Genomic DNA, 10,591 nt, shown 5'->3' with positions numbered 1-10,591 from the left:
GTTGGTGGAGTTGCGGAAGGAGTTTGCCCTTTTGAGAGCGGAGTTGGAGCGGTCTAGAGCATCGGACTTGCGACCCACTCCCACGGAGTCTATTGCTGTGGAGGACATAGTGGGCACTATGGTCTCCACCAGGCTGGAAGCCTTTAAAGATCGGCTACCACCGGAGAGAAATCTGCGACCTCCGCTAGCGGCGGACAAGCGCAAGGTGGATAGCCCAAAGCAGGCGCAAGTGGACCCTGTCGCATCCACTTTGATGGCGCCGGCTAATCCGGCACCAAAGGAGCAAAGGTCTAAAAAGGCCAAGAAGAAGAAAGGCCCGGTGAAGACCGCATCTACTGAGCCTCGACCTCTGCCACCCGCTCCGGCTGATATGTCTGAGGGCTGGACTGTAGTAGCCCGGAAGGGGGCCAAGAAGAGAAAGCCAGCTCCTAAGCCGAAAGCGCAAAAGGCTAAAGCGCAAAAGGAGCCAAAGTTGCGTCGTCCTAGATCGCAAGTTGTGACGATTAAGTTGCAGCCAGCCGTCGCCGACAAGATGTCGTATAGCGATGTCCTTATCCGGGTCAAGGAAAGTATAAAGTTGGAAGACCTGGGTATAGAGGACCTGAGATTCCGTGTTGCGTCTACTGGCGCTAGAATGCTAGGCGCTAGAATGCCTGGCGCCAACACTGCTGAGAAGGCGGATGCGCTAGCTGAGAAGTTGCGTGGGGTTCTCAGCCCCGAAGAGGTCCAGGTGTCGAGGCCAGTGAAATGTGCGGAATTGAGGGTGTTTGGCCTCGATGACTCCGTCACTGCTGAGGACGTGACGGCGGCAATAAGCCGAGTTTCCGGCTGTGCTGCGGGTAATATAAAAGTCGGAGAGATCCGACAGGACCGGGCCGGTCTAGGACCAGTATGGGTCCGATGTCCTGTCGGCGCAGCGCAGAAGATTAGCGGGGCGAGACTACTTGTTGGCTTCGTCTCTGCTGGAGTGAGGCTGTTGATGCCCCGTGCGCAACGTTGTTTCCGTTGCCACGAAGTGGGCCACATGGCTGCGAAGTGCAGTAGCCAGGTGGACCGCAGCAAACAGTGTTTCCAGTGTGGCCAGACCGGGCATCAGCAGAGATCGTGTTCGGCAGAGCCTCATTGTCCGGTGTGTGAGGCGGCGCAAAGGCCCGCTAATCACATGTTGGGGAATGCTGCCTGTGGAAAGGCTAGCACCAATAACGGTGGAAAGCGCAGACGAGTGCCGGCAACATCGGCCAGGTCTAATATCCCAGCTGGGCCTGAGGAGGTGCAACACATGGAAGACCAATAATGGCTCTCCGTATGTTGCATGCGAACATTAACCACTGTGCTAGGGCCCAGGACTTATTGGTCCAAAGCCTGGCGCAGTGGTCTATCCAGGTGGCGGTTGTTTCGGAGCCCTACAGCGTTCCCGACAGAGACAACTGTGTAGCCGACAACACCGGGGTGGTGACTATTATCACCCAGGTCGCCGCGGGCTCCCCGCCTTTCTCACGTGTAGAGAGAGGTGTGGGATGCGTCGCCGCACTTGTCGGCAACCTAGTTGTCGTAGGGGTCTACTTTTCCCCCAATCGAACTCTCGCGGATTTTGAAGAGTTCCTTATACGATTGGGGGAAATGGTAGAGCGATTTCGTCCGGCGGAGATGTTGGTGGCCGGCGATCTCAACGCGAAGTCCAGCGTGTGGGGCTTCGCAACGACGGATGTGCGTGACTGACGCAGACACTCCAACCGGACGTACTCCGAGGGGTTCTGTCGTCGCTATTCCCGCAGCGGGCCAGTTTTGCACCACCCAGTATGGCCCGCCCTGCAGCGCGTGAGGAGGAAGAGGAGGACGACGAGGACAGCGTCACACCACCGGTGGAGGAGGAGGAGCTCGAAGAAGCTGTACGCCGATCTCGGCTCAAGAGCACCGCCCCGGGCTTGGATGGCATTCCCGGCCGGGCGCTAACTCTGGCCCTCAACACCTTAGGGCCCAGAGTGCGAGGACTATTCACTGCCTGTCTGGCTCAAGCCATAATTCCACAGCGGTGGAAGACAGGCAGGTTAGTCCTCATCAAGAAGGAGGGTCGCCCGGCGGATTCAGCCTCCGCCTACAGGCCCATCGTGCTCTTGAGCGAGATCGCCAAGCTCCTTGAGCGTGTTGTAGCCAGGAGGCTACAACACCATTTGGAGGGGACAGGTCCGGACCTCTCGGACCACCAGTATGGCTTCCGTAGGGGGCGATCGACGGTGGATGCCATACTGGAGGTAAAGTCCTATGCGCAGGATGCGGTGGCCCGAGGCAATGGAGTCTTGACGGTGTCTTTAGACATCGCCAACGCCTTCAACTCCCTGCCATGGCCCTGCATAAAGGAGGCACTGTTATACTATCGTGTGCCTCCATACCTGCGCCGCGTCATCGGGGCTTACCTGTCCGGTAGGTCTGTGACCTTTCCAGCTCCTGGAGGAGGTTGGAAGGAGTTCGTTGTGTCGGCCGGTGCTCCACAAGGATCGGTGCTGGGTCCGATCCTCTGGAACATCGGATACGACTGGGTGCTGCGGGGCGGCACCCTGAGGGGGATAAAGGTCCTCTGTTACGCCGATGACACGCTGGTCTTGGCGCAGCAGTGGACCTATCGAGAGGCGGCAGTCCTCGCGACTGCTGGAGTTGCGGAGGTAGTCGGCCGCATAAAGCGGCTGGGCTTGGAAGTCTCCCTCAACAAGTCCGAGGCAATCTACTTCCATGCTCCTCGAAAGGGCCCACCGGCAGATGCCCACATCGTCGTCGGTGGCGTCAAAATTGACGTTGCCCGGAGCATGAAGTACCTCGGACTTGTTCTGGATGGTCGGTGGAGTTTTCGGGGCCGCTTTACATCTTTGGCCCCGAAACTGTTGAAGACAGCGGCGGCACTGGCGCGCCTTTTGCCCAATGTGGATGGGCCGAGCGCCTCTAGCCGTCGGCTGTACACCGGAGTGGTCCGATCCGACCGGCACAACATCACTCTGCTGCGACGTGCGCAGAGGGTGATGGCCATCCGGGCGATACGGGGGTACCGGACCATCTCCGGTGAAGTGGCGTGCGTGCTGGCTGGAGTCATACCGTGGGACCTGGATGCTCTTTCTCTGGCGTCGGTCTATTGCCGGCGTCGAGGCCTAGCGTCCGGGGAACCGGCAAGCCAAGCACGCACTGAGGAGGCGCGGGTAGCCGCGGTTGAAATGTGGGAAACTCGGCTGGCAAATCCATCTGCCGGCCTGAGGAAGATCGAGGCTGTTCGTCCAGTGTTCCGCCAGTGGTTAGCGCGGCGTCACGGCGTCCTAACCTTCCGCACGACACAGGTGCTCACGGGGCATGGCTGCTTCGGGGGTTACCTGTGTCGGATCGCCGGGAGGGAGCCCGACGCTCGCTGCCACCACTGCGACGACTGCCTCGACGAGACGGCCGAGCACACGTTGGAGGTGTGCTCAGCCTGGGCGTCTCAACGTCGCGCTTTGCGCGACGTCATAGGGGACGACCTTTCCCTGCCGGCCGTGGTCAAGGCTATGGCCGGCAGCGAGACGTCGTGGGATGCGGTCTCATCCTTCTGCGAGGCAGTGGTGCTCGAGAAGGAGTCGGCGGAACGGACGAGGGAGGCTTTTGCCGAAGTCGCCATCCGCCGTAAGAGACCGGGTCGCCGGAGGGCGGCACACGATCGCCGCCTTCCGCCCTAATGTGCCAGAGGGCGGTCAGCTTGGGGAAGCTGGCCGCCTACCAACCTGGCCCGAGTAGGCGCGCGCAGGTTGCTCCCGCGCGCTACTCCGAGCAGGCCGTCGAGGGTGCCCACACACCCTTGACTCCGCGACGTGCCTAGCAGGCTCCCGCCGCCGCGTTTCGTGGACGATTATAGTCCCCGCGTCTCGCGGCCAGTGGTGGTTGAGGAGGAGCATCGTGAGGTTTTAGTGGGTATTGGGATTGGCCTTTAGCCGGTCCACGAGTCCCACATAACCCGCTCGAGTCCCCACTCGGGCCGGTATCCGTCAAAAGGCCTTGGTGAAAGTTCCTTTAAGGTTGCCCGATCTGCTGGCAACCTTCCTTATCACCGCTAGGCTGTCCACCACCTGATTTTGTAGGTCAGACGCAAGTATGGCTTCGTCCTGCTCTTTCTCGGATGGTAGAGACATGTCCGAGAGCCTGGAGCTAGCCCTGGCCAGTACGGCCGCAGCGCTGTCAGACACCTCCTGTTCTGACCTCAGCGGCAACTCCTTCCTTTCTGCCTCACCGAGACCTTTCCGTCTCCTCATGGCAACCACTTTTGGCGCCGGTCTATCTGGCTCTCCTTCACCAGAAGACCCCGACTGATCGATCGTCTTCCGAGGCCTCTTCCGCCTGTCCTTCAGGTATTGTGCCCGTGTCCTTGACTTCTCCGACACCATCGACACAAAACTTTCAGTATCTGAGTCCTTTGACTCCAACGCTCCCCACAACCGTCCATATGATGATCCGGACCCTCGTCTCGACCTGACACTACCGACAGTCGACATTCCGTCATCAACGTCCAATCTGGTCAGAACCACTCTCGGCTCCTTCCACACTCCTACGTTCTGGCCATCACCAACTGACCCCTCCGCAGCGACACCAACGATCCAACGATCGACACCAGTTTCAACTGAATCCGAGCGAAGAAAACTGAAAAAATCGGTTTTCGCCACTTACCGCCCGCACCTTCCCGCGCATTCCCGCGGGTTGTATACCACCTTGAAGGCCCCTCGGAGCCCGAACGATCGACACCAGTTTCAACTGAATCCGAGCGGGGAAAACTGAAAAAATCGGTTTTCGCCACTTACCGCCCGCACTTTCCCGCGCATTCCCGCGGGTTGTATACCACCTTGAAGGCCCCTCGGATCCCGAACGATCCACACCAGTTTAAACTGAATCCGAGCGGGGAAAAGTGAAAAAATCGTTTTTCGCCACTTATCGCCCGCACCTTCCCGCGCATTCCCGCGGGTTGGATACCACCTTGAAGGCCCCTCTTTCAGTTTTCCCCGCTCGGATTCAGTTGAAACTGGTGTCGATCGTTCGGGCTCCGAGGGGCCTTCAAGGTGGTATACAACCCGCGGGAATGCGCGGGAAGGTGCCGGCGGTAAGTGACGACAGAGTTAGTGTTATGCATTGGTATAGAAGGGGGGAGTCGAAGCGTGGCCGACGGACATCGACTCACTTTGTGTTTGGCAGTCGGCCGGTGCAGACGACACTGAAACTGTCCCGCGTTCCGTGTTGTGTATCGGTAGATAGTAGGTATACTGGGATAGCGGTAGCTGCTTTCTTGTGTATTGATTACGGTGTTGTAATTAATTCGTAATATCACAAATTGTGTTTACTCATGCCAACATTATCTACTAAAGCACACAGTAGACCGGGCACTCAAAACTATGTGCGAGGGAAATCCACCCAACTCCGACATCAGAAGTGCGATCGGTGTTGGCACAGAGAACAATGGAGATAACCACTGGCGTGCTATGTTCGAAGCCCTGTATACACCGAGGCTAATTCAGGGAGGTATATGTGGTTACCCACTTATGATCCTGACAAAGAAGACACGGACGCGAGATCGTGGTGCGCAACGGCTGACTTGCGCTTTTGACAAACTCCCCGAGAGGCAGTCAACTCGAGCTTGCTGTAAGTAAGGCACTGGAAGGTGAAGCATCTTTGTGGCTGTCTCAAACAGCGTACGAGAGTATGACATGCTACCCTCACAAATCACTGGCCATTGTGATGTGGGCAAAGAAGAGGTTGCTGTGGCTACTGTACTCTCTCACATCACATCAGTCTGACCCGCGGCTTTAACGTATAGCGTTTACAACACTGAAGTGTTTGAGCGGTGGAAAAATGGCTGGCCATAAGTGAGCGGAATGCAGAAGCAAGCCTATCGATGCGACGGTACGAACACCTGTATCTTCAACGTTGAGTCAAGCAGTGCAGCAGCCGGCAGCGAGGCCTTTAGTGTGCTTCAAGTGTGGCAAACCGGGTCATATCGCCATCTGGTGTACGAGCGAAGGCGGCGGGCCAAGCGATGGCAGCGGGGACGGCGCAGCGCGTGATGAACGGTGAGTGGATGGAGCGGCGTGTGGACGTATGCAGTGTCCAATTTCCAAAGGGTAGGGTACAAGACAAAAGGTGAACTGTTTTGTTTTGTTTACGATTCTGGTGCTAAATTCTCGTTAGTTGAAAGTTTTTCTGTTACATTTAGTGGTCGACGGTTTAGTAATGTTGTTACTATGACCGGTATTAGTCAAACACGAGTATACAGTACCGAACAAATTCTGTGTTTTGTAGTATTAACGATTGCCCTCTTAGGATATTATTGTCGCGAGATTTTAAATCAGGGTTGTACAGTAAACATAACTGACTGACATTTTGTTTGACGGGAATCTTTATGTAAATTCAGTGAATAACGATAGTGTGAGTGAGTTGACTTTGACTGATATCTCAGCTGATATTACTGGTAGTGACCGGTGGTAGTGACCGGGTTGGTTCGAATCGCACAGTACAGCGGCGTCCATATAGGATGTCGCCGGACGAACGTAGCGTTATACGCAACAGAGTAAAGGAAGGTTTACACGTGAATATCATTAGGTCGAGCTGTCCTCCTTTTGAAAGTCCGGCTTTATTAGTAAAGAAGTATGACGGTTCAGACCGTATCTGTATTGACTATAGTGAGCTTAACAATAATACCAACCCTGACAGTTATCCGCTTCCATTAATTACTGATCAAACTTCACGTTTTCAGGGTGCTAATTATTTTTTGAAACTCTATAGCGCAAGCGGTTTTCATTTGATCACAGTAAACGAAAATTCTGTAGACAGTACTGCTTTCATAACAGCTGAAGGGCAGTTTGAATTCTTGACTGTGCCTTTTGGTCTGAAGAATTCAATTTCGATTTTTCAGAAGACAATTGTGATCGTGTTGGGTGATTTGGTTCGTGATTGCGTGGTGGTGTATTTTGAGGACATTTTGACATTGACATTGTCTCAACCGATTTAGCGGTCCAGTATGGGAGGACTTAATGCAGTGTTGGAAGCTGTGACAAGGGCTGGTTTCTCTTTGAACCTAGTGAAGTGTTCCTTTTGAAGTGGAGGCTAGTCAGGTCTCTATCGCCTCCAGAGACTGTGATTAAGTAGTAGCAGTTCGTCGGATTAGCTTCCTATTTCCGTCAGTTTTGAATCTGTTGTTCGTCTCGAGGCTGAGGGGACTATTGAACAGCATTTTGACTTTTGCTGGTTTCCGGTCATGGTGTGCTGGAGGATTTGTGGATGTCTGCGTTACTTGTAGGGTCGCGAAATCTCACTCAGGAAGAGTTCAAACTGGCCTGCATCAAATCCCTAAGGTAATGATGCCGTGAAATACGGTTCGTGTAGACGTGGCGAATAGGCTCAGCGGTGAAACGATAAGGAGTACATTTTCATTCTGACAGACGCGTTCGCGAAGTGTGTTCTTTTGTTTCGTGCGGCAGGCATTGACTCTTGGAGTGTTCACGAGGTGACTTGTGGCTTTGTTTGGGGCTCCAACTCGCATCATAGCTGACCAGGGAAGATTGTTTTACTGGTGGTAGTTTTCACTAGTAGACTTAGGTTGGCATCTTACGGCGGCGGGCTTACCCAGTGCTAACAGGCAGGTAAAGCGCGTCAGAAGTGTGTTAAAGTCCATGTCGACAACGTTTGAGACTAGCGGTGGTAATAAGTTGTGGCAAGAATCTGTAGGAGGGTACAACTCGAGATAAATTGTACGATGAACCGGTAGATTTTAATTCATAAAATAACGATACCGTTATCATTGATGTGTCATTGATGTGTATCATTGGTGTGTGTCATTGATTTGTCGTTAATGTGTGTCAATGGTGTGTATCTGTGGTGTGTATCTTTGATGTGTATCATTGGTATGTATCATTGATTTATATCATTTATGTGTAGTAGTGAGGTATAGACTGTCGTTGACATTGACGAAATTCGTTAAGTAGCATCAGACATTATTACGAAGTGTGCGGAATATGGTAGGTCCCGTTTTGATATGACAAAAACGAAAGTAAGTAAGTTTTCTGTTGGCGTATTGTTAATATTGTAAAGTTAATAAGTGTAAAAATTCGATTCAAAATTTAAAGGTTCATTTAAGGTTGTCAGTTTTGGTTCTGTAAATTGTAAACGTCTTGTAACGTACAAATTTGCTCACGATAGGTTGAGGAAAATGCCAGCAAGTCATGTACCCGACGAAATCAATGTGTAATTTATGATGTTGTTGATGATATGATGGTGTTCAAGCTTAAGTAGTTGAAGAGACTCGAGTAAATGGTTCTATCGGCCGTAATGTGTTCGACCGTACCAGTAGTTATTTCGTAGTCGTAGCCCGGTAGAAATCGGTATCTCTTGGGGCAACTCAAGTAGTCCGTGGGTGCGCGGTGTGCGTTTAACTCTGGCGGAGGTCGTGGTCTGTAGAGACCGTAGCGTGTTGTCGCAGGTGTAACATACACGGGCTATCCACGCGGTGGATATGCGTATTGAGAGGTTTTCGACCGTACTGAGGTCGTGGTCTGCAGAGACCGTAGCGTGTTGTCGCAGAGGTGACGTACACGGGCGATCCACTCGATTGATATGCGTATTGAGATGTGAGAGAGCAATTTGATTGCTGTTCGGCTGGAGAGCTGTGGCGTTAGAGGTCTTTACTCGGAGGTTTCTGTTAATTTGGTTGTAACTTGTTGCTGAAGTAAAGTGAAGTAAAGTAAAGTAAAGTGAAGTTTTGGTTATGATGTCGATGGTACATGGCTGTGGTATTTGTGTGTAGTGGTTAGTTACAATTATGATCCAGATTGGTGTCAAATTGTAGTGTCCAGTTGATCTGGTGTCGAGTTGATCTGGTGTCGAGTTGATCTGGTGTCGAGTTGATCTGGTGTCGAGTTGATCTGGTGTCGAGTTGATCTAGTGTCGAGGGTCAAGTTGTTCAGGTATAAGGTTCAGGTATAAGGTTCAGGTATACAGTTCAGGTATACAGTTCAGGTACACAGTTCAGGTATAAGGTTCTGGTATACAATTACTAGTGTAATTACTAGTGTACGTCTATTACAATTCTAGTGTACGGTTCTGGAAGTTGGTTGGTAAGGTTCTGATGTAGGTTGGCCGAGCGGTACGAGGTACTGTTGTAGCTTTTTCTTCTAGGCTAACCAACACACGAGGACGTGTGCTAGCAGGATGGCCGTGTTGGAATTTGTAGTATTGATGTGGTTCCGGAACGCCAGCGCCATCTATTGGCGCTCGACAGAGTTAGTGTTATGCATTGGTATGGAAGGGGCGAGTCGAAGCGTGGCCGACGGACATCGACTCACTTTGTGTTTGGCAGTCGGCCGGTGCAGACGACACTGAAACTGTCCCGCGTTCCGTGTTGTGTATCTACCTACTGGGATAGCGGTAGCTGCTTTCTTGTGTATTGATTACGGTGTTGTAATTAATTCGTAATATCACAAATTGTGTTTACTCATGCCAACATTATCCACTAAAGCACACAGTAGACCGGGCACTCACAACTATGTGCGAGGGAAATCCACCCAACTCCGACGTATATATATATATAATAATAAATTTAATTAATGTATATATATATTAATATTAATTATTAAATTTTTAATATTTTTCTTTCTCCTATTTTTATAATATTCATATTAAAAATTAAAATATATAATAAACGATTAATAATTATTTAAAAAATTATATTATAAATATAATATTAATTAAATAATAATTAATTAATTTAAAAAAAAAAAAATAATAATAATACTTTATTGCATTGAAAAAAAATATATATATATAAAATTTACACAGAAAAAAAAAATAGAAAAGAAAAGAAAACGAAGGATACATAGGTACTTAAATTAACATGTGCAATGGCGGCCTTATCACTGCAAGTGATCTCTTACAGGCAACCATTAAAAGTGCAGGACTTATGCAAGAAATTATCGTAAGGCGCAAAAAGTATTACTTAACAAATAAAAAAAAGCTAAAATAAGCTTTTGGGTTCATACCCCAAATATAAAGGAAATCCCTTTTTTTTAAAAATAAAGTGCCTGATAAAAGGATTATTCTGATAGGATAAATAATGTAATTTTTTACCTTTATTATATTTTATGGAATTAAACTATATCTAATAATTTCAAAAATTATTGTGCATTTTACACTAAAATATAATTTTTTTATAATGAATTTAAATTCATCTTTAGAATATTTTATTCTGATTTTTTATTTTATTAATTAATAATTCCAATAAAATATTTTTCTTATTTATTTTATTTTTCAGAACTATAATTTCTATTTCATCAAATTCATGATTAGGATGCTGAATTGGCTTAGAAATTAATTTACTTAGATTTATCCCCTTAATCTCTTCCCCCAATAATCTATTAAATTCAGAAGCTTCCTTAAAATATTTTTTAACTCAATCTATTGCATCAATTATTTTTTTATTTTCTATCCTATTGAATTTATTTCTTATAAAAATATTTATTAATGATTTATTATCAATTATTATAAATTCTGCAATATTAATAAAAATAGGTTCTGTTCCTTTTCATTTTTGATTTCCTAATATTAT

This window comes from Heliconius melpomene, chromosome 17, assembly GCF_056956725.1.
Source record: "Heliconius melpomene rosina isolate 202511_hmr_F chromosome 17, ASM5695672v1, whole genome shotgun sequence".
Taxonomy (NCBI): Eukaryota; Metazoa; Arthropoda; class Insecta; order Lepidoptera; family Nymphalidae; genus Heliconius; species Heliconius melpomene.
The sequence above is the reverse complement of the archived record's forward strand: the minus strand, read 5'-3'. Positions refer to the sequence as shown.